The sequence below is a fragment of the Epinephelus fuscoguttatus genome, linkage group LG9 (assembly GCF_011397635.1).
Source record: "Epinephelus fuscoguttatus linkage group LG9, E.fuscoguttatus.final_Chr_v1".
NCBI classification, from domain to species: domain Eukaryota; kingdom Metazoa; phylum Chordata; class Actinopteri; order Perciformes; family Serranidae; genus Epinephelus; species Epinephelus fuscoguttatus.
Window position 1 is genome coordinate 18014899 of NC_064760.1, and position 25943 is coordinate 18040841.

At 41.1% G+C, this 25943-nt stretch overlaps 1 protein-coding gene across 1 annotated transcript in view; it reads left to right on the forward strand.

Moving 5' to 3' along the window:
• Positions 1 to 16343: 16343 nt before the first annotated feature.
• The window catches only part of drp2 (dystrophin related protein 2), a 201141-nt gene continuing 191541 nt past the window's right edge, over positions 16344 to 25943 (forward strand). The window contains exon 1 of the mRNA XM_049586080.1: positions 16344 to 16478. The gene's annotated coding sequence lies outside the window, so the exon portion shown is untranslated. The remainder of the gene's footprint in view (positions 16479 to 25943) is intronic.

Consider the following 25943-nt stretch of genomic DNA (forward strand, 5'->3'; position numbering starts at 1 on the left):
ATGATGTAGCTATGCTGTACACTTCTCACTGCCATGCTTTGGTTTGTTGTTCCAGAGGATCATAGCGAGGTCATTGGGGATAATTGTGATCCTATAGCATTAACTACAAGGAATTTGCAAAGCAGTTTTTCTCAATGTATGACCAAAATCTGTCTAACACCACAAGAATTATTTTTTTTCCTTCTAAGTCCTGATTTAGAACAATAAAACAAAATTCAGCATTAACCCCATCGACTCGGGTCAATGTGGTCTTGAGATAGTGAAGCAAGTTGTAACCCATCACACTGAGCGAGATAACAATCCACCACAGTCAACAGAAAGCCCATTACAGCTGCTCAGTGGGTGATTATAAGACCATATAGGGGGTCTCAGAGAAAAGAATCCTCCTCCACTTTCTGAGCGTGATCATCAGGGTACGGCGTGATGCTGACCTGGAGGGTAATAGACCTGCATGACCCTTCAAGGAGGATTGTAAGACAACCTCACACAAAGCCCGTGACCTCACCTAAAAATGAAAGGCTTCCCATTGATTAAACACTGCACACTTCTATGGGAGCTTCATAAAAAATGCAATTACATCTAATGGCTTTACGGTATAGGAATGAATTTTGCTGACGTGAAGGGTTTGCCAGTGTCAAGGTTTGTGGAGTGCGTTGTTAGAACTCACCTTTAAACCCCTTTTTAGCTCAATAAAGGTGTGTTTTAAGGACGTCTATGTATGCAGAGCACAGACAGTCAGAAAAGGAGACCTTAAAATGGTCTTACTGATGGTTAATGGAGGGATGTGGGTGGGGTGAGCTGATACTGGAACAGTGCCTGAGGGCAGCATCTTCCAGAAGCTTACATGGAGGTTGTACATAGAGGGAGAGGTTCACAAAGCCATGCAGGAGAAAACTCTTTAGGTGAAAATCCTTAAATGAGAGTTAAAAGGAGAGGCGACAGGTGGGGTTCAGCCACACAGCGGGCTTGGCAACACTAATTTACCTCTGTTGCCCAGTTAAATTGTTATTCAATCGTTGTGTATCAGGGGTACTTTTAATGTGGGAGAAAACAGATTTAATGGTCATATTCATTGTCCATGATATCAAAGACGGACTATCAGTGGCTGCAATAACACAAGGTGTCATCATAATTATTCATAAGGAGCTCTAAAGTTTAGTGGTTGTGTCTCGCAGCGGGGAAAAAAAGCTATTTAAGACAGGCAATCAGCAGGAGGAGGCTTCTTTTGGCGACTGCGCCCCTTCAGCTACATCTTGGTACCCAGACAGGGTTCATTACCAGAGAAGATGGCCTGCAAGTAATCTCAACACTTAACCCTCTGGAGAGCCCCAGTCGCCAGACACTCAGGGGCAAAAACTTCACGTCTGACTGGATACATGGGCAGCGTATAATGTCCTCCCATTTGGAAACTGAAATCGTTCAAAGTTCAGGCAAAGTATTGCAGCAGAGCCAGGGCCTGTCAACATATTCCCAGAGGCATGTGGGACTGAGGCGATGACTGAAGCAACAACTGCACACATGAAATATTACAAGCTGTGCTGTACAACTGGAAACCAACATCCTATGTACACAGTCAAATCACCAGTGTTGCCAACTTGGCATAGCTTCTTAGCAACTCTCTTTCTAAAAAGCAACCGACTTAATCAGACCATCAGGTAAAAAGAGGGAAATATATAATCTCCGCAATCAGTGAGGGGTCTCTCCCATCTCCTCTTGCGCTGTGCAGTAGGTGTGGCACAGACAGGAAACACAGCAGTGGGAATTCAGTTGTAGTGGGTTTCTGTTTCTCTGTTTTGAAAGTGCGAGAAAGAGCTGCACTATAATCTGCAGTGGCAACGTTTAGGAAAGTTTCTCACAGACTGCCATTGCGGGTTGCGCGTACAACAGCATGATGGCTCTTTAAAAGTGGAGGCTTGCGCTTGATTTGATGTGCAGCAGAGTTTTCTATGAGTGGAGCATGCATTTTAAACGTCAATATCACAGTCGATTGTGTTTGTTTAAGTGTGGGAAGCCAAAATCATGATCATGATTAAAATTCAATAATTGTGCAGCCCAGGTTTGGATCACTGCAACACATCATAATGGCAGGTGCAAGCAGGCTCTAATTCAGTGAAGTTTTAATGCTTCCATTATCCTTAATGCACTTGAATGTTCAGTGATGTTACCGACATGCAAAGTGTATGACAACTTTTGGAGATAGTTGGCAGAGGTCCCTTCTCAAAATGTCTTTGCCCGAAAATTGAGGTATAATCACACAGCCTTATAAAATGTAGGGAAATTAGCACCAAGAAGCACAAATTACTTGTTTCAGATAAGAATTATGTGATGATTGTGTCACTGATTATGTGACAATAGCTCCAATCAGGCACAACAATTTACCTGTTTGTCTCATGAAAAGGTAATGCGAAGTTTAGGGTAATATTGTGTTTGTGGTTAAATGAGAAACTAAGGACAAAACCGAAAACTTCCCAAAGTAGAAAACCAAGCATCAAAGCACAACAAGCTCACCGGCTCACAGGAGCTGCAGGTGGGTGGAAACATTCAACACTTGTGCCTCTACATTTTTACCAGCCATGGGCCTCACACAATCATTTCACTCTGGAGAAGCATATTTCTCTCATTGCACAGAGCATGCGTTTGCATTTTAAGATATAGTGCTCATAACAAGACTCACGCTGCGCTCCAGTCACTGCATCACTGCTGGAATAAACTTTCTGCTGCGCATCCTGTAGCTTCATGTGGAAAGTACAACACTGACACTACAAGGGTTATGATTCTGATCCACACTGCAGCCATCCATATTAGTGTGTGCATCATACTGCCATTATTCATTAGCTCCTGTCCCCCGAAGGCAAACCCCCGCTGCACCTACTATATGGCCTCAGCAGTGCTAAGAAACTCGACTGTCTAGTTACCTATGGCTGAGTCTCAGCCATGCTTGGATATGAATAATAGAGTGACAGCAATGTGAGGGCAGGGTGGCAGCAAGGACACAGAAATGGAGAGGACATGCTCAGAGACGGCCACTCTGCGTGGCTCGCCACCTCTGCTGGGCACCAAGCTGTAACGCAGAGGTGGACAGATATTTATTCAACTCTGTGCCAGCACTCTGACTCTTGTTGACAGGAAAGGTGAAGAAAACAGATGAGCTCTTCAAGACAGATCTGTAGATAAGTTCTGCTGTTGATAAGGTGCTACATCATGTTTGTTTGAATGATGGCAGTTCAGGGGTTCCCATTTAATACTTCACATATGTTCTGGATAAAATGTTTCTGTGAGGTTTATTGTGTAGGTGGATTCTACTGTTTGTATTGGGTTTGCTGTCTCTGATTATTCTGCATTTTTGCTGCATGGTAAGATTGACAACTTGGCAACTGCAAGAACTGATTGAAGCTGAAGCTGAAAAGGTGATTTTCACACTTGAGTCTACAGCCCATTAGCAGCTCTTTGCTTCTGCTCCCAGGCACAACGCTAACACGTTTACCAAGGCCATCATCTTTGTTGAGCATGTTAGTATACTAACATTTACTAATTAGCACTAAACACAGAGCACAGCTGGGGCTGATGGGAAAATCATTAGTTCAGGTATTTGGTAATGAACCGGATTTTGACCCGATGATGGTGATGGATGAGTTAAGGCATGGATAGGCAACCTGCAGCTCCAAAACCACATGCAGCTATTTCGCCCCTCTCCAGTGGCTCCCTGTGGCTTTGACAAAAAATAATTTGGAAGTAAATAATGGTTGTTGATTTTGGCAACATTTTAAACTAAACTGATTCTCCCATTCTCCAGTTGTTTGTGTTTCCACTGTGTAAAGTTGTGAATGGTACCAATGGAACCGTTCCGTACTGTCTCCTTTTTAGTGCCCCCTCTGTTGGGGTACCTAGCACACAGATCTGGTACTAAAAGGTGGAGCTGTGAACACTGCAGTCTGCTGATTGGTTAACAGCACTCACTCTGCTCAGGGCTGGGTTGTGGCTGGTTTTGAGGATTATCCTCAAAAAAAAAAAAAAGCATTGCGGAGCGTTGTTCCTGTGGGCTCCAGCAACACTAAACCCCTGAGCTTGCCTGAGAAGGACTGAATGCATAAACCTGCTATTTTTTAAATATCCCATTGAGAGAGAATCTCACTGCAGTCTGTTTTATTTTGTTCTGAAAATGTTGGCGTGCAGCCTCGTTCTGTGGACAATAAACAGGGTGCAGAATTCTATCTGTGTCACTGGTAATGAGGAAATACAGTGAATGCTGGACGGAGCAGTGAGTGACAACAACCCCGCCCACATGGAAACACTAGGGTCCAGGAACCATGTCTGAAGGGTTACTTTTGACTCCAGAGGTGCCATACCGAAAGTGTTTGGTGGAAATGGGGCTTAATATGTTTCATGGCTCCAGACAGATTTAAATCAATTTATGATTGCCTGTCAAATGTCGACAACCACAGGCATTAATGTGCTGCTGGAATAGCCTCCATTTTTCTGGGAAGTAATTCCAAAAGATTTTGAACTTGACTGCAGGGATTTTGCCCCATTCAGCCATCAGAATCAGTGAGGTTGAACTCTTGATGTTTGGCTTGCCATCTGCATTTCAACTGAGCACCAACCCCTGGGGTTAAAAAATGAAATCAGAAGGAAAGTGCAAAAGCCTCCAGTTCCTCTAATGGGCACTTGAGGCGGGCTCCAAAAGTGAGTCAAACCCAAGCTCCAGGGAACAACGCTGAACTTTGCAGTCAATTTGACATAGTGGCCAAACAGTGGAATTGCAGCTCTGGGTCTGTGATGTGATGCCATGGGGCCCAAAAAGACTTTTTCTCATCGAAATTGTGAAAGAGATGTCTTTCAATTGGTGGATAACTTTTTTTAACATTACAACCCCCATGAAATGACTTGTTCCACAATTGGGATTTGATCCATTTGTGTTAAACAAGAAGTCAGTTGCTCGGCTGACGAATGTCTCTAGTGCACTTGCTCTATGGGCAATTTTATATTCTGGTAGTCAAACTTTTTGGACACGCACTGAACACACTATTGTTCTAATTGTGTAGAGTAGCAGTAAGGTTTCCCCTCTGTATCTGTATCCCAAAACAGCCCCAAAACTACACAAAAGTATGTTTAGCGTACTTTCATGCTCTTTATCTACTCATCGTATTACTTCATTGTGCGTGTTTTATTGAGATTTTTGTGTCTGTGCTCTGCTGTATGTACTTTTTAATTACCCCACTAGGGATGAATGCCGTTATTGAATTGTGTTGAATTGAACTTAGAAAGTGCTTCAGAAAAACAATAACGTTTGGAAGCCACCAGCTACAAGACAAAGCTGCACCACTGGCTCTATTAAGGCCTCCTCAGCAGAACAGAAGCCACAACACTAAGTGACAATAATGTTATTTTAACAACCAAATTACAGTGAAATAAGCTCACAATAGACTTAAAGGTCAACTCAGCAGCTCAGTTTTTATTGTTGGTGGCAGGTGAATCATATTGGCCACTCAGTGTGCTGTGTAACTCTAAAACACTACATCTCTGTCCTGTTAAGACTTTAGTTTCAGTGTGCTCTGGGACCCAGCTGCTATGTAATGGTAAAGATACTTCTTATTCCAAACACTGGCTGTGGGGACCTGCTATGGGTTTGCTGATATACTTTTGAAATGAGTGAGAATGACAGCAAGTCCTCCCTGCATTTCACTTCTCATCCCACACACCTTGGCTTAATGGGAACTGTTGGACCAAGACTGCTGCCATGTTCCTGGGATCTCTTGTTGGATGTGTTCAGCACTTCTCTCCCAGTATATAGGATATCTAACCTATTCATCTGTCATGCTCTTTATCTCTGATTCTTCATTCCCTATTTCCATTTTCCCCCTTGTCTCTCTCCACCTGCCTTATCATGAATTTTTATTCCTCTACAAGATTCTTGCTTTTTACTATCATTATTGATCAAACTGTTTTTCACCCTCTGTATTGACTGGGCCTGTTCTATTGCACAGTAGGCCTATGTATAGTTAAAGAAATATTTCACTGCTGGAAAGATGGCCTTATGATAAAGCCAGGATGTCTATGCAGTAGAAAGACATAAATACTTTTGAAATTGATGCCACAGAACCAGAGAAAACAGCGAAAGAGGACACTATTGCTCAGGAGGGAAAAATACCTACAACTCCCAGAATGCACTGTGCTGCACCAGACCAAAAAAACCTGCTCCTGTTGGCGGATGACATAATGCGAACACGTCTGTTTGTAATAATGGCAGCCGGCTGGCAAGAAATGATCTTGTTCTTTTACAGAATAACAGTCAGCTAAAATATGTTCCTGAAAACATTTGAGGTGAGAAATAGGCAACTCAGAAACACAGTCTTGATATAAGTACTTACATATTTGCTCAGCTCTGCTTAGTTCTACTGTTTATCGGATTTTAGTCCGAGTGGGTCTGTCTCTTGATCTGCTTCTATACTCTTTGTATCCGCGGTGGTGGCTTGGATAGCGGGCAATACAAAATGTGGAAGTATAACCTGTAGTTTGAGCAACAGCCGCAACTTCACCAGTGGGCAAGAAGGGATATCAAGGCACTGGTTAGATGGAGGGAAGTTTTCCACGGTTCATTTACACATACTGCACATATTGTATTGGTACAGAGCTGGTTGAAAATCAGCAAAGTATCCCTTTAAACGGGCTTTGTTTGAAATCATTCCATATATACTATTAGTGTTCTGTATAGTTTACTGTCTGCCAGTTTATTTGAGTCCATTGCATGTAAAGTCCTTTTGCTAACAATGCGTCACATTTTAGAGATGCAGAACTTAATGTACATGCACAAAATAATGATTAGTAAGCCGTAAGCTATTGACTGTTATAAATATACAAAGTGATGAATGAGTGAATTCAGCATACTGGCAGGGGGGCAAATATATAAACTTTACTGTTAGTTATTTGCAAATGTTGGTAGTACCTTTATTTGTATACATATGGAGAAATGTCTGTGTTTCAAGGTTGGTAATATTCATGTAGTTTAGAATAAGTTGGATATCATATTCTGACCATCACCATTTGGTCATTTAAGATAACGTTATTGGCATAATATTTTTTTTAATTTGAGGTATACTGCATTATTTTTATGTGATTTAGAATTGTAAAAGTTTCATAGACATTGTTTTGATAAAGTGTCACGTTGGATATTTTACATATATTCCAAATTCCACATCTCTCCTTTCATTCTTCCATTCAAAAAGCTGATTTTAGGTTTTGGCTGTGTCTGAAATCATTCACTCATGTATTACTCCCTTCTCACTATCTACGGAGTTGAGTGTAGAGGATGGAAGTGAGATGCACTGCCAACAAGGTGAGGAATCCAGATCTAAATTTCTAGAAGCTGCCAAACAGAAATATTCAGGCTTTAAGAAGACAAAAGAAGATATTACATTGGGGATATAACTTACAAAGCTGAGGCTATGAGCTTTGATTATTATTAAATACATTAAAACAGCTGTGCGGAACTTTTTACGATTCATAAAACTACTTCTAGTTCGTATCATCTCCCCTTGAAGATCCGCATATTTATTTGAACCCAACAGCGACAAAAAAGCCTTTCTCTATATGGCTATTTAGCATAGCCTGGCTCGGGTCGGACACAGCAGAAGTCAGCAAATCAGAACACGGCAACTGGAGGTGGAAGTAAGTCTGCATGCCCGCAGCGGCCTGCAGCCATTAAACCACAGAAGAAGGAGGAGCCGTGTTTACGAGTAGGATTTAAGAAACAGGCTAAATGACATGTAGTAGGGAGTAGTCTCTTGTACAGTAGGTGGTGGTATACACCTGGAAGTTGTTTGCGATCCGCCAATAAATTGAGAGAAGAAGAAGAGCCGTGTTTACAGAGAGTGTTCTTCGAATAAGCGGTACACAACGGGCATTGCTGAATACATAACAGTTTTACCAGATGTATCTATAAGGACTTGGTTGTACTTTCGATGTCATGGCGGATAAAGGAGGAGCACCATCTAAAAGAAAAAGAACAGAAGAAGGCTAAATGGGACAGTGATAGGGCTCGAGCCCAAACACATATAAACCTTGGTCGGGCATTCACCAAGTGGAGAGAGCTGAGAGATTTGAAAGGTTTTAAAACTGATCCCGAGTTGGCCCTTTTCCTAATCGACAGGTATGTAATTTTTGTTTTTATTTAGAGAATATACCGCAACTTGCTAGATGTTGTTTCACTTCAATATATGACGACATGGAAGTTATAAGCAAGCTAAATGTAACGTTAGGTGATATGAACCGCTTTTGTCTAGTAACGTTACAACAAATGCCACAAAATTATCTGTGACTGTGACCATGAACACAAATATACAGCAGGCAGTTGTCCTCAGTTTATAAAAAATTCAGAGCTCCACCAGAACATTTATGATTTTCCTCTCACTCTCCAAAACAAATGCATGCGGTACTTGCCGGTTGCAGTCGAAATTTTACGACACCAGGCTGTGGGTGTCATTCGACCAAAGGGGGGCACTATAATCAACGAAAACGTAATGTTCCGCACAGCTGCTTTAAAGTTGCTAATTTGATCAATCTGTAGAGGTTGGACGCTAACTAAGGTAAGCAAGGCCTGTTTTTTTTTTTTGTTCGGTTAAATGATGATATTTTCTGGTGATTTGATAAAATAGTAGTATATCGAAGTATTTCACTTCTGGCCATCTGATGGGATCATTTCTCCAAGATAAGGTGAGGAGAAGGGACAATGAGATAGACAAGTAATATTCAGTTTGTCAATATACCTTTCCTCATGTCCGATAGGATACTAAAGTAGTCCTTTGTCCGTTTCAGCCCTTGGTTGCATATTGTGAAGCTGATTGTTTCCCCCTTTGGTGGGTGTGGCTTTCAGAGTATGATGCGTTATGCGCTATCTCTTTACTTAAAATCAGTGGTTCCCAACTGGTCTAGCCACGGTGTCCAGATTTCCCCTTAGTCATTAGTGCGGAGTCCACACAGTTTACTATATTCAGTGTCATACTTGTGTTTAGCAGTGTCGTCCAGCTACTTTGCCATCACTGTCAAGTAGTAGCCTATTAGTCACTCCATCTATAGCAGGACATGGCACTTTAAAATAAAATAGAATTTACTGTACTTAAAAATTAAGTGTGCTTTTTACAAACTTGACATGTTTGTGAGTCACTTGCAGTCCATTCAGAATGAACCCGTGACCCACTTTAGGACCACGAACCACCAGTTGGGAACCACTGCTTTAAATTATGCTGTATTCTTGGGGAATACAATGTTTTGAACTTTAGAGTAAACATGTCTTAATCACCGTGTGCTTGCGCCCAGGATTCCCCTTTGTTCTTGTCAATAGGTTGTTGACAAATGTTGGTTACCCTCCTGGTGACCAACAACCACATTCTAATCTCCAGTCCGTTTCATAAGTTAGATTCAGTTATGTCAATTTAAACCCATAACGCACCTCTCATCAAAAGCTATTTCATGCCTCTGGAACATTACAGAGACTTTTCTGAATGAGTGCACACTCATTCCCAATGACAAAATGCGTCATTATCTGGCCAGCATGAATGTGACAGTGGGGGGTTAACACTGTGGATGATGAATCGTGTTGTGTGGTTGAAGTGTACCTCAGTGTGCTGTCCTATTTAAATTGACAAGGATCCTCTGCAGCTATATGACTAAACTCTCATACCCCTATCCTGGTAGGGGAAAGCTGGCAGGAGGATGCGTGTGAATTGCTCGGGGCGTTGAGTGCCCCCTTATCCACTATGGAGAGAGATGCTTTGACAACCTGGTGTCTTCCATGAAAGCCTGGACAGATTGAATTCTTCTTGAAACGCTGTTGTCTGAGGCGGCTAAACACTCAGGGTCAGTGGGTGGCCACGAGGGAAGTGAGGAAGAAATAGAAAGGGAATGTTAGTATTCAGTAATACATCATGTTAGTGTCAGTGTTGTTGTGTGAAAGAGTTGCAGAGCTGCACTTAGGGTCCAACCGTTGCTCTGTTTGGCTCTCTGTTTGTCTAGCTGTCTGTCAGGATATCTATCTGTCAAGGACATGGTATTTGGCTTGCTCACTTTTCCTGAGGTGAAAAACTATGTGTTGGCTTTTCAAAGTATGTCAAAAAATAAAATAAAACCCTGTGTAATACATGCAATCACACAGTAACCACATAATATACAGTATCAGGTTTTGTTTGAGTGGTTAAAGTACAGCGTCTAGTGGCTTTTTATATTTCCCAACAACATGTTAATATTGATGAAAGCCCGGTGGCAGATTGTTAATCAGGAGTATCAGGAGAAATCCCAATGGGCGGTACAATATAGGGCTGATTACTGTGGGCTAACTAACAATATTCAGCCTTGCTGAGGGCTGACAGAGCTGTGTGCTCACAGGCTCTCTGGCCTACTCCCAATATTCACCCTCACAGACTTGTACACTTGGAGTCTGTTCATGATAAGTCTACAAGGGCTGAGGACTGACCCACAGTTAAATCGACAGATGCTCGAGGGCCCTCTCCAGGCTCTTCTGAACTTTTTGAGTCCTTTATAGACTACACGCTGTGTAACTTTGCTGATGGCCCAGTTCTAACCAGGTTTTTTAATTATGTAGTGAATTCACACTAGAAAAGGCAAGGCAAAGCAATTTTATCACATTTCCTTATGAAATTACATTAAAATGCATTGTAACAGCCATCCAAAAACAGTTAAGAACCCACATACACTCCTTAGACATTAAAGGGGAACTACATCCATTTTTAAAATTCATACATGTTATTCAGTTGGTCTAAGGCAGTCCAATATTAGTCAACATAAACAACTCTCTCCCAAATCCAGAAACTACAAGGCTAAAACTCAAAATTGTGATGTCATGGGGTATAAAGTCTAGAGCAGCTCTATAGACAATGAATTGAAAAAGATGTCTAGATGACACTGAGAACACCCAGGGGAATGTTCTGAGTATATGAGTACATGTTCTGTACCCATGTTCGTACTTCTGTGGTTTCTGGCTTTGAGCGAGACTTTCCAAGGCCATGGAAATAAGATATTGGAATTTTCAATGCAGGTGGTGTTCCCCATTATACCAGATAAGAAGCATAGACATGTACAGACACAAGCCCCTTTTACACTGCTTGTTCAAGACAGGAACGTCGCACCCTTATGCCGCCTTTCCGTGCTGTACGTAAGGTACGATCGTGGAATGGGATGACAGAGTGGTCTCGCCTTTAATCTGCCACAGGAGGTAGTGAAAGCGCTGAAACAGTATAGACAGCATACTAATTCTTTACACCTATACAGAGCTGAAGTCATGTCTGGGTTAGCTTCTGTTTCATCAGCTTTCTTTGTCCGTACAAAGGGTGTCTTTCTCTGGTGTGAAACACTATACTGGGGTTTTATTTGTACATTCAAAGCTACATAAATATCTACAACTGTACTGGACAGTAAAATTTAGACCATCTCACCATCTTAAACAAGATACAGCACCAAATATTTTGCTAGCAGTCAACATTCATGAGTCTAATGCAAGCTAAAGAAACTCAAACTGAATAAAATCAACCTAAATAATTGATTAAAATCACAAGTTGTTTGAATGTTATTGTGGAGCACAGGATTAGATGTCTGTTTAAATTTAAGTATGGACAAAAACAAAACAAAACAATCATGATTAAGGTTGTTAGAAAAACTTAACAAAGGAAGCCCTCTGGAAAAAAACATACACTGTCTGTACAAAACTAGTAGAATAAAGGCTAATACAGACTTTGTATCTCTGCATTAGGCCGACTCTGTCATTAGCAACTTCAAATGAATTGAGTGGTCTGAGAATGACTTTAAACCAAAGAGTACCAGAAAATAAGAGAAGAAAACAAAAAGAAAAGCTAGTGCATTGAAGGAGCTCTTACATATTACTGTTTAGCAGTCTCCTTGAATTTAGCTTTTTTAGTTTAAACTGTGGGGAGCGTTTTCATACCTGACACCATTTTTCTTTCGTTTATCATTAAACCTTGACACAAAGTAAACCTTCATTCACATTCGGAGCAGTGGTGAGTATATAGATATTTGCTTTGTATAGAGGATATAAGTAAAAAACATCAATAATATCATAAATAAGTGTTTAAAAGAGGCAGTCTGGATTTCATTCTCAAAATTACTGCCTTGGGGCTCTTTATTGTTTGGCATTTCTGTCATCCTTTAGATTAACCTGAAAAGCACACAGATGGAAGAGGCTACAAAATTTGATTCTTGCCTTGAACTTTCTTTCACTCACATAAATGTCTTCCTCGTCCAGCATTCGTATCGTTCTCTGTTTGCAGTGCAACAGTGAGCTCAGTGATTTCTTGTGGTTTTATTGTCTAATTCAGTAAAGTGGACATTTATTCTTTGGGCGAGTTGTTATTGCCATTGCTGTGGTTATGGCTTAACGTTCTCATTTGTGTCTCAGTCCAAGTTACATGTTTATGTAAAGTGACATTGCTTTTGTTATTTTGTTCAGTGCGTTGGCAGACATCTGTGTGTTCCCCCTGTGTGTGCTGTCTACAGGCTACAGTACGAACGTGTAGCTGTTCGTTCAACCCAGTTGCCAAAGGAAATATTGGCATTGTATATTTGTGCACACCACAGATACGTTACATTTGTAGGTTTCATGTGTATCATGTCAACACTTTTAAGGTTAAGTACTTCTGATTACATGCATATGAGCTGACTTTCCCTACACCTGGATGGGGTGACACCTAGGTGAGACTGCTGCCAAGCTGCAGACCACTGTTTGATAACAGCAAACAGTGGTCAGTGTTAACTCGACATGGGCAGCATTTCCAGTGTTGATTCTGACATGATCTTTTTCTAACCATAACCAAGTGGTTTTTGTGCCTAAACCTAACCACATGTTCACCACAACATTGTTTAAACACAAAGTTCCATCTTATCTACTATATAATAATGTATAAATGTTACATATCCATGGTTTGCAGAAACCAAGGTGCTACCTCCAGGGCCAGTCAATTCCCATAGACCCCCATGTTAAAATAAACATGTTTACAGCTTCTAAAGCCAATTTCCCCATTCATGAAAACTGTATGGGGATGAATTTTATATAACTCATCTGTATATATTTTCTATACTGCTACTGCTGATAGTATTCTCAGCTTCTCAGTGGGCTCCACCCCTCGCCCCTCGCCCAAATATGGTCACTTCTGGCTCCAAAAACACAAGATAGCAACGGTCAAAATAGCAAACTCAAGGCTTCAAAATGGAAATCCACAAACCAATGGGTGACGTCATTGTAGCTCCATTATTTTGTACAGTCTATGCAGTACCCCTCTGAGATGAATTGTAATCCTAACTTTTTCCGTAAGTGCGAAGTTAAGGTCAAAATTCAGTTCAGCTTCGTGTTCAGTGCTAACAAATGTTAGCTAGCTAACACCTAAACTACTATGGTAACCATTATACAATGGTTAACATTAAACCTACTTATATTAGCATGTTAGCATTGTGAATGTAATCATGCTGACACTAGCATTTAGCTCAAAGTGCAGCCTCTAACTTCATGTTAGTGTCCATTATTTTTACAGGTTATGGCAGTAATGTAAAATGCCAAGTTATTCTTGATATTTTCACATTCGATTAAAGGGGTAGTTTGGATTTTTTGAAGTGGGGTTGTATGAGGTACTTATCCATAGTCAGTGTATTTCATACAACAGATGTTGGTCGTTGTGCATGGAGGCTAAGCAATGTACTGGTGTGTATGGGGGCACCAGCAAAATGTATTTTAGCCACCTAAAAAAATCAATATTAGTTTAATTGTACACTATATTTAGAATGTTTTAACCACTTCACCTTACAGTCAGACAGCCCTTTCCAATGGGAAACGGAAGATGTTATATCCATCATTGTTCCGTCTTAAAGCCACCAGACTTTGACAAAAACAGAGCTGCTGATGTACCGCTGCCTCAGTCAGTTAGTTTGTTGTGTTATTGAATGACTTGAGTGTTTTAAGTTAGATTGGATTCAGCAAAGTCACACAACAACACAAACAAACCACTCAAGGCAAAGGTAAACCAGTAACTCCTGTCTCTATCCATCCATCCATCCATTTTCAACTGCTTATCTGAAGCCAGGTCATGGGGGCAGCAGGCTGAGCAAAGTATTCCACAAGTCCTTCTCCCCAGAAACACTTTCCAGCTACTCTCGGGGCATCCTGAGGCGTTCCTAGGCCAGACAAGATATGTAATCCCTCCAGCGTGTTCTGGGTCTGCCCCGGGGCCTCCTACCAGTTGGACGTGCCTGGAACACCTCTAATGGAAGGTGCTCAGGGAGCATCTTAATCAGATGCCCAAACCACCTCAGCTGACCCCTTTCGATGCGATAGAGCAGCAGCTTTACTCCGAACTCTCTCCATTGTTCAGCAAAGTAAAATTACTTGTTAGTTGATGGAGTCAGCGGGCTTTGAAGAGATAATAAATAGGTATAACGTCGTCAGTCCCCCCCCTGAAATCACTGTCTGAAATAAAGCCGTGAAAATATTTTAAATATAGCGTACCCTTGTATTTTTTTTTTTAAGTTGAGCCTTTTTTGTAGGTGGCTAAAACACTTTTTGATACCTCCACAGCACTACATTGCTTAGCTTCTGTGCAGGTGCTCCTGTCTGCTTCTCCAAACTGGGGGCACGCCAACTGACATCCACTGTATGTAATACACTGACTATAGATAAGTACCTCACATAACCTCACTTCAGAGAATCTATCCCTTTAACATCCTTCTTCACTGTTGTCTTCACAGTTGAATAACATTTATCACTTATAACTTGAGGGAAGCGTCGCTGTAACAGCTTATTATTGTTTCTCACCTTGTCGCTTTATTTTTGCACACATAATGTCTGTATTCAACAGTTTGCTCCACATAATGTCTTCCTCGCTCAACCTCTATCTCTTTTGCCCCCTGCTGTTTCCTCTCTGTGGGTGGCCCGGCTCTAACTGAATAAATATCTGTGGCAACTTTTGATCATAGTAATATCCTCATATTATTACATCTCATTATTTGCTGTCAACAGGAAGAACTAATTGACTGAGAATTAGAGTCTGGAATAGCTGTTGTGCTGGATTCTGGCTGTCTGATATGAAAATGAAAACTGTCTCTCGCAGTTGCCAGTGATACAGCGTCAGGCTGCTTCAACTGTGTCTCATTTTGACACCATTGCGGGATGTCGCACGCAGAATTTAGCATACTGAGTGCATTAAACCAATGAAATATTCTGTCATTCACACGCATGTAAATCAACATAGAAACACTCAGTGGCTACAGCTCATCCATCAATGCTGTCGACGTTACAGTCAGAAAGAGGAAGACAATAAGTGAAGGAATCTTCTATTTCCCCCATATAAAACTATAATGTGAATTATGAATGCCACTTACTACTCTGAAAATAGTTCAGCTCATTCCCTTTCTGCTGGCTGCTTGCTGCAAGCTTGGCATTAAACTTTTATATCTGTTTTGAACTGTTAGGGAGTGCTCTCCTTTTTTGCTGCCAACCCCTGCACTGCTCCCCCACTAGATTTATTGGAAATGTGACACACCTCGAAGGCAACCTGTTTGCTGACAAACTTTCTCTAAATATCTTCCTCTTATTTTGTAAGAGCCCTCGTTTTCAAGCTGTGCACTATCTTAGCCGCAAATTGCCTGGTTGGGCTGTATCAGAGCGGATTACCACGGTTATTAGCGTTGGTTAATGGTCAGGATGAGGCTTGGAATCAGAGAAAAGACTGTTAACATCACCATCAAACCTGAGGCCAGGATAGAGAAGCTTTAGCAGGGCGGTGTTGTGCCAGAGAGGCAAATGAAATCTTATGCAGGCAGGAGACAGAGGGGGCACTCATTGGCATTCCTCCCACGTTGCCTCACTCCCTGTTTCTTCCCAGCGGCCAGCACCCAGTGTCTCAGCAGTCCTATATTCCAGGCCCGAGTGTGCTGTTTGCTGATAATAAACAGCCCAACAAACAGGCCAGAGTCACAGAGGTTTGCTGAGTTAGAGCCCAGCCGCCCTGCTCTGTCTATCTTGCTCAAAGGTTGGGTGAAACCTTTACTTTATACTCAGTGTTGCCGTGTTTTAAAACCCCTGCTGTTACTGCTTTGCTCCCAGGTCTGCGTGTCAGTGGGCTTGTGGGGAAAGGGAGGGCCGAGGAGGGACTTTGGCATTTATCCCAGCGACAATAAAGGATTAAACTCTAAAAGACAGCTGTTAAATGGTGTGCCTTTCTCAGCCTCTTATCAAATTTACTTCAGTCCACTGGGGAGAAGTTTCTGACCCTATTCTTTGTGTTGTAGGTCCCCCCCCCCCCACACACACACACACGTGTGAGGAGGTTGCTGCCGCCTTTACTCCACATCCAGGCCTCCTCAACCCCTCCTCCCCCTCCGCCAGCGCAGGGCAGCCACACAAGCGTTGGCTCGATTCCAGAGAGGCTCCGATCCTGCAGCCACGTCAATCACGTCTTCACCGCTGGGTAACTATTAAGCATGCGAGCTGGCTACTCCTCTTCTTTGAATTTTTTTTTTGGGGGGGGGGTTGAGAGGCACAGACTTCTGAGATTATGTGGTCTTGTTTTTTGGGATAGTTTTTCATGCTTGTTTGTTATTTCTGGGGCTGCTCATGTGTGCATTTTTCATGTAAAAGAGGCATTTTCTCCACCCAAGCATGCAAACACACACACACACACACACACAGACAGAGATGCCAGAGGGCTCAGGAGGAATCTCGAGGGGTTTGATCAGAGCCGTTGTGTCTTTGGTTTTTTTCCTGTTTTTTTTAAAGCCCATTGACTAGTTTGATTCTGGCTCCAGGTGTCATCTACTGAACTGTGTCAAACTCAGCAACTGCATTTCAAAGTAGAGTCTCAGTGAGGCGAAGAAAAACAGAGGATAAATCAGCGTTGTGTATGAAATGTTGTCTTGCCTGCAAAGCATAACATTGCAGCTGAACGAGTCAGTTACACATACTGATGAGCTGACAGCCATGCAGTATGTAAGGACAGAAGTTCTTAAAACTGCACTGTGACTATGTGTTTGGTGGAGGGAGTCGTATTAATCAGCTCACAGAGAATTATCACCCCTTTTTTTTGCATTTCAGTGTCCGTCAGCTCAGTTTTATTTACAGCCCACAGCTATCTGTCTTGGTTCCTCTGATAAACCTACCATACGCTACACTACCTGCTCAGCATACAGACAAAGTTAGCATCTAGCTCGTGAACATTCATTCAGCAACAAGCATTCAGCAGCTGAAGAGAAGGATATGTCCCTCAGGAGTCAGTTGAGACCAAAAAAGAACTATAGGAGAGTCTATATTACTTTACATTGATCTGGTGACCTAACACATGACTCTGAATTAATACTAATGTTCCACGTCTACTTGATGTGTAATTGGCAGCTGTTCGCTAACACAATCACCATATTAACTTAACAAAGTGATCATATGTCAGTGTTTTGCTTCCAGCTTGTTCTCCTGGGCTAAAAGTTAATTATCGCTGCTCTAAATTTATGTTTGGATAAAAATGTGTGTCAAAATTATGCTTGTGTGAACTTGGACAATTTTAGTTTTTGGTCCACTGGACACTGAGCTGTCCTACTGACCCTAATATCCTGTCTGCTCCACCACATCTGGAAGGAAGACTAATTTTGGATGGAAAATGAGACACTAGACTTCGATTTCCATCCATTGTTTTAACCCAACTTAAGTCAAGTTTTCTTCCAAATTTGTCATAAATTTTAATGTGATTTCCAGAAAATCGACAAAACTAATTTGTGAATTAATATAGTTGGTTGAGCAGACTCTTCGGGCCTCTCAATGAACCATTACAGAAGAAGAGAGCACAAGATGACAGAATGAAAAGAATGAAGGCTAAACCTTAAACAAACTGGTTACAGTCTCCTCATCGCTGATGTTTTCGTCTGCTGCAAATTGCAAGTCTCTCCAGTGGACATTTAACTCACTTCATGCTTCCTGTCTGTCATGATGTATTTTTAGGCCTCTGCACCGGCGACAGCTGTGGCTGGAGGCATTATGTTTTCAGGTTGTGTGTGCATCCATCCATTCCATTGTCATGAGCACGATATCTCAGGAGCACCTTGAATGAAACACTTCAGATTTTGCACTATGGCTGCCCCAGAAAGTCAAAGACTCAAATCATTAGTTGGAGACCTCTGAGTTCTCAGTCGACTGACATTCTTCAAGTTCAGCAGCGTTTTTTTCTTCTTTCTATCAGTCAGTGTGTAGTGTACTTCTGGGAATGTTTTGGTCCCCACATTTGGCTGCAGAGTGAGCACTCCTCGCTTTCACGCTGCTCTCCGCCACAGGCAGCTGCAGACCCAGACCTAGGGTGAGTCTGAGTGAAACAGAGGCAACTGCCCAGAGGTAGAGAAGCTTTGCCTGGTCAGGCTCTGAGATAACCTTTTCTTCTGCCTTCTGCTCAGAGGTGGTGAATTCACAGCTCACAGCAGCTAAATACAATATAGTCTGGGTTTTATTTGATATTTAGTGTCTGCAAAAAATGTTGTTGCAAATTTACCGAGCTGTTGTTAGCGTAATTAGCACACATTAGATCGGAGGGCTAACTTGGCTTGTTTACTATATTACATGATTGTCACTGTTTCCCTAAATGTCACGTCCATCTCTCTTCAAGTTCTACAACTCTATATTGAAAAAAAGGGACAAATGGTTTCATATTTGTACTGAAAAGCCAAATCCAATTTGACACACAAAATTCTGAGTCGGGCACAAGTGTTCAACTGGTTAGAATTTGGTGGTCAGAGGTCATTGAGAGCTCACAGACACGATTTAGGCTACAACTTAAAAAATGCGCACACAAATTATGACAAAATTTCACATGAATGTCTAATAGGATAAAATTATCTGAAGTGACAACATTTTATATTCAAAAGTTCAAAGGTCAACTTCACTGTGACATAATGTCCTGTAAAAACACTTTTCTGGCCATTATTCAGCACTATAAATCGGCAACAGAGGGGGAGACATTGGGGCAAATACTGAATTAGAGACACTAATTATGGGTCCCCATCTTGAAACTATGCTGATTGTACAGATCTTCTGTGCTGTTGGGGTAAAGATGTGTTTGAAGCATCCATGTTTTAGAATTTGTAGCTTCTCTTCACCTGAATTCAGTGCATCTCCGAGAAGCAAAATATAAATAAAATTGTGCCAAAACTTACCCAAAACTAAATCAACAGAGCACTACCCTTACTTGTACCCTTACTAGTACATCTTGTACTATATACCTGGTATTGAAAAATCCTTGCATCAAAATAAGGTTCTTTTTCACCTGATTTCAGAGCATCTTCTATGAATACTTTCTGCTGCTGTGTAATTTTTGACAGCAGTCACCGTATGGTGACATGCTGTACAGCAGCACTATTATGGATGTCTGAGTTGACTCTGTACAAGGGCAGAGATTCAGTGAGGTAACGTTATCATTGTTGTTCTTCTCAGCCTTCATGCATTCATTGCACTGCAGATTGTGGGTTTTTTTGCTGGTATAACAAGTTAGTTATGTTGCTTTGTGGTGCAGACACAATCCAGTGCACTCTTTGCATATGATTTGTTCTCTCCTAAATCCATAATACTTCAAGAAACAGATGATGATGGTTGATGAACGAATGATTTTTGTTTTACCTGTCTGCAGTGGCAATATTGAGGAATGTTTTTTTACAGGCTGCTGCTGTAGGCAGGTAGCAGACAACCTGAGACATGTATAGCTACATGACATGCCCGTACAAACTGCGGCCACCAGTAGTACAAGACAAACCCACCAACACAGCGGCTATCTGAACCCTGCTACAATGCTACACTGTAGTGAATAAATGAGACCAAATGTGGCAATAATCCACTTTGTAATTCATAATACATAAAGACGTGATTCACTTTAGAAGTAACAAGATGTGACCCTTCCCATAACTCTTACCTTAACCACGTCTCTTTTAACCTAATACATCATAGCTAGCTAATTGCTAACCTCGCAGTTTCATTGGGACTTCCGCTTCCAGACCAAGGAGCGAAGGGGGCTGATCATGGACTGACGTGTAGGTATGGTGGGCGAGTCATGAAGCTAGAAGGTGCGTCATGTAGCTGCTCCAGGTGCAGTAATACCTACTTGCACAGCTTCCTCAAAGTGGAGGCATGTTATTATAGGATGTGCTTGATTTGACATGTAGCAGAGTTTTCTGTGAACAGAGCACACATTTTTAAACATCAATACTGCAGCTGATCATGTTCATTTAATAGTGGGAAGCCAAAATAGTGATCTTGATTAAAATTCGATTAATTCTGCAGCCCGAGCTTCTTTGCAGCAACAAATATATTTGAAGCATTGTCTACTGTCATGGCTACAGCGTTGTGTTCTCTCCAGTCCCTTTGGTAGGCCACCACAAGCTCATTGGTTTTGCTGATATTGAGCTTCAAGTCATTGTCACTGCACCGTGTAATGAAGCTTTCTATCAGTCCAGTTTCTTAGTGGAAATGTTTCACTGGAATCATACAAGTAAATAAAGTGATAACTTCCTTTTTTTTTTCTTTACCACATATGATATGAGTGGATATAAACTGCGACTTGACTAGTTGATAGAGGCATACAAGCGCTAGGCGGTAATTCTAGTCTAGGTCTTTCTCCATTTCACTTTATTTTTCTGCCTAAAAAATATATTTTAGATATTTCGACATTTTTCTTTTTTGAATATAAGGTGTTTCCACTCAGTTTTTTTTAAGGGCACATTGAAAATGCGCATAAAAACAGGTGTGTTTACCTCTCTTCTCACTCTTGTTTACTTTTAGCTTTATTTTCTCCCTTTTCTACTCCCAGTTTCTCTACTGTTGTGTCTCTGCGTGCTTCCTGTCTCCAGGAAGCCCTCGAATGACCCGACTGACTTTATATCCCTGTAGGTTTATTTAGTCTCCTTCCTGCACATAAATTAGGCTCACATGATCACAGAGAGAGATGCAAGCCACGGCGTCCTTTTGTTTTCCTCCCTGCTCTCCCCTCCAGCTCTGCTACGGTGCATTTCATCATCACATCCCCCTGCACTCTGCCTCTGTTGCGGGCCCGTCGTTCGAGGCTTTTCCGAGTTAAATAAATGGGTCTTGGGTTTCCGCCACGTTGTCATTTAGGTGTGTTTGACCCTCTGGAGCCAATTCAATCACTGTCTACCCACAAGTAATATCCTCCGCCTGCCCTTATCTCTGACTCCAAATTACTGAGCTTCAGCCCTGTCTTCACATCAGAGCACAGAGAGAAGCGAGAGAACAGGGAGGGAGCCCAGAGAAGGTCAAAAAAGGTAGCTGTCGGACAGAAAAAAGACAGAAGCCTGTGTGTAGATACACAATGAGGTTGCAGCGATTCTGAGGACGTAGACCCAGCTTCGTGCCCTGGGCTGGCAGGGAAATTAGCGCTGCACAGTGCTCACTCAGTCATCCAACTGGTGTGGCACGAGGGAACATTGCCTCGCCTCGACTGCTGCACATAAGAGATCTGGTTTTGGAGTTGCAGCCTGTTAAAATGTTATCTCACTCCAAGACATTTGAGAAGGGTTTACTATACTTTGTCAGCGAGAGAGATTTTCCTCTTCTGCTTTTTCCGCTTTCCTTATCTGTAGGCTGCTGCATTATAGTCTGCGCTGATGATTGACAGTCCGTAAGTGTAGTCCATGCTTTTTATGATACAAACCAGCGTAGCAATGGTACCACGGGCCTGTGCCATAATTTGTTCATCTGCTCAACTGCTGAAATTAGCCTCCTCTCATGTTGCTGCACTCCTGTGTCACAGAACATCCCCACCCAAGTGTGTACAACAATGAGTAAATGTGGCAGCACCCTCAACACTGTGCTCATATGCTAATCAACAAAATAGCATGAACAGCAATCATCAACATGCTTCCCCAAGGTTTATTCCCTCCAAAGCTCCCAGACCATAATTCCTCTGTCTTTGCTGATTCCCACGTATTAACATATAACCTTTGCTGCATCATTTTCTGCTTTACATCGTAATCTGTGTAATGATAAAACATAAAGCATATGATTACCTGCTAGATCTGAAACTGGCTAAATATATCAACATCACATTAGTGCTTTAGGTTTTATAAAACCCTCATGTGGCCATGGATGAACCAAAGCAGCAACTCTGCACTGCAAAGCTCAGTGTTAACATCATTCACTGTTCATGTGGCTCTTTGCTAATCTATGTTCAAGGCAGCTTAGCCTGCTCGCCCACCCTGAATGTCCCTGAGTGTGTCAAAGACCCACCACAGTGGCTACTGGGAGCATCATGTTCCATGTCACGTTTCCCTTCTCCTTCTCTCTACTCTCCTTCACTCTGTAATTCTGCTCCTTTACTCCCTTGTTACAGTTTGATCTTCTTATCTCTCCTTTCATTTGAATCTGCTGCCTCCCTCGTTCATTTTCTTGTTCTCATTTCTCCCTTGTTGTCCCGTGATGAGCCGGAGGCTGCCATGCATGTGTGTTGTGCTCCAGAGGCCTGAGGATGAGCAAATGTGGCACTCCCCTATCATCCTCTCCCTCTTCTCACTAGTCTCCCTTTTTGCTGTCACATCTCCCACTCCTCCTCTTCACTCCTTTATTTCCCATTTCACTTAGCATGTATCTCTCCCTCACTCTCTCTGCCCGTCGCCTTTGAGAATGATGGGTAATGCTCAGGGAATGGGGGTGGTGAAGGAACAAAGATATAGCTTCTCGACAGAATCAGCCTCACTATTTGTTCTTCTGATGTGTGTGTATGTGGTTGTGTGTTTTATTGAGTTGTAGATGGGTAAATGGGTGGTGTTCGTCTTCACGCCGGTGTGGGAATATGTGGGAGGTAAGGGCGTGTTGTTTATGTTCGCTGCATCTCAATGTTCCCATTTGAGGAAATAAGAATTTATGTGTGTACACGGGTTGAGTGGTGAGGTGTGTGGGTCATAATGGTGCTTTGCATGTATTGCAGCGGTGGCCTTGAGGTGCAAAACACAGCAACGTTGGACAAACAGAAATACTGAGCAAAACACAATAACAAAGTAGAAAACCCAACAATACTGAAGACAACACATGTTGGAACACTACAACAGCTCAGAAAACACAGCAACTAACCAGACATCACACTTTAGAAAACAGAAATCAAACAGACAACAAAAGAATGGAAAATGGAACATTTCACATTTCAGAAAACACAACAACAAAACAGAAAACACAACAACAAAAAGGACAACATAACAACAGATCAGAAAAACACAACTTTTTTTTAAGATATTTTTTTGTGCATTTTTTGCCTTTAATGGACAGGACAGTTAAGTGTGAAAGGGGAGGGGATGACATGCAGCAAAGGGCCACAGGCTGGACTCGAACCCGGGCCGCTGCAACAACAGCCTTGTACATGGGGCACCTGCTCTACCACTAAGCCACCGACGCCCCAGAAAAACACAACTTGACAGAAAGCTCAACCTTTTAGAAAACACACTTGTGAAAACACAACAACAAAACAGAAAACATGACATTTTAGAAAGCACAGTATTTCAGAAATCACATTTTTTTTTTGAAAATACAAGAATAAAACAAAAAACAAAATTTTAGAAAACACTACAAAACAGAAAATACAACATTTTATAAAACACAACATTATTGAAAACCCACCAAACAGGAAGCACAACAACAGAACAATTAACAGAACAACATTTTATAAAACACAACAATAAAACAGATAATGCAAAAAGAATGAATACAAACCATTTCAGAGAACACAACTTTTTAGAAAACACAACAAATGAACTGAAACACAGTATGGTAAAAAACAAAAAACACACAACTCTGCAGAAAGCTCAACCTTTTAGAAAACACAACAACAAAACAGAAACAGCACAACATTTTAGAAAACAACATTTCAGAAACCATATAATGTTAGAAAATACAAAAATAAAACAAAAATTTAGAAAACACTACAAAACAGAAAACAGGAACATTTTAGAAAACACATTATTGAAAACACAACAAAACAGAAAACACTTTTCAGAAAACACAACAATAAAACAGATAACACTAAAAGAAGGGAAATTTTTTTTTCAGAAAACACAACAAAACAGATAAAGCTAAAAGAAGGAAAAAGATACCATTTTAGAAAGCAGAACATTTCAGAAAACATAACAAACACAACATTTTAGAAAACACAATGTATCAGAAATCACATCATTTTAGAAAGTAAAACAAAAAACAAAATTGTAGAAAACACTACAAAACAAAAAACAGTAACCGTTTAGAACACACAACAAAACAGAAAACACAACATTTTAGAAAACACACTATTGAAAATGCAAAATAAGGAGAAAACACAAGAGAACGATTAACAGAATATTTTATTAAACACATGTTAGAAAACACTACAACAAAACAGAAACAGCACAACATTTTAGAAAACACAATAAAAGAGATAATGCAAAAAGAATGAAAAAATTTTTTTTAGAAAACACAACTTTTCAAAAAACACAACAAAAAAACTGAAACAGCATTGTAAAAAAACAGAACTTGACAGAAAGCACGACATTTTAGAAAACACAATATTTCAGAAACCACATCATTTTAGAAAATACGTAAATAAAACAAAATTTTAGAAAACACTACAAAACAATTAAACAGTAACATTTTAGAAAACACAACAACAAAACACAATGTGACCTTCTTGGATATTCTTTACCTTTTTAACACAACATTTCACAGATTGAAAAGGTAATCTCTTAATTGACTTCGGTCGTGTCCAGTCACAAAGAATAATTGTTATCCCTTCCTTTTCCTTTTAGTGAAATGTTGTGTTTTCTTAAGTTTTGTGTGTTTTCTAATTTGTTTGATTTGCTGTCATGTTTGTCCACTGTTGTTGCATTTGTATCTCAACACCACCACAGTCCACTCTGCATGTACATGTATAGGCAGTATATGCATGTGTGTACAGTCTGGTGTGCACTCACGCAAGTTAGCAGGCGTGCACTTGTGTAAAATTAAATCCACGTCAGCAGGCAGCCATTCAGATAAGATTAACAGGACCTGACACTGCCTTCGTTGGAGACAGATGCTTGCTCCAGTTCCCCTAGAACATTCCCCCTCTCTTCCATCCTCCATCCAAATTACATTTCATCTCAGTCTGCGGATATTTCCCCCCACTTACCCTGCCTGCCCACAGCAAGACCTGTTCTCACCATTAATTTGATTTCTGATATTGTTATTACAGGGCAGTGTGATTAGGAGAGCATGAGTTAGATTAAAGGCTTGTTTTATGCCATATTGAAGCCAATTAGCTCCGAGTACACACTTTCACCTCAGCAGACAGATGACCATAAAGGCTGATATTATGTATGCAGGCTATCTCAGTGGTACGGCAATTGTTTCAGTTAAAGCCCGAGGGAAATGCAGTTTTTGTGTCGTTCTGTAAGTGCAATGTCTACAAAAAAAAATTCTCACATTTCCATGAAGGTGGAAGAAATAAAAAATTCATGTTGCTCTTGTATGACGTATGTTCTAAGATATCTCATGCTGTTTTGTCAATTTACTCCTAAATTACAATTTCATCACTTAAGCCTTACTTTCAGTAACAGCTCTGATTTAATTTAAAAAAACTGCCTCCATTATTTTACATGAGAGCCATAATGCACATATGTAAGTGTTTAAATGCATGTCGGTCTCAGTAGGCAGTATACTGACATGTGTAATGTGGCGTACAGTGAAAGAGAGAGATTCATGTAAAAGTACAGAACATGGAGCCATAATGTGTGTTAGTGAGCAACACTTAAATAGATGTGGACATCATTTATACATAAGCACAGTGGATGTCACAGGGAAGTCACCAAGGGCAACAGTGAGGAAATGTGATTATCATTTATGCATAAGTACCATTATTGTGTGGGAACAGTGCACCGAAAAAAGTATTAACATCAGT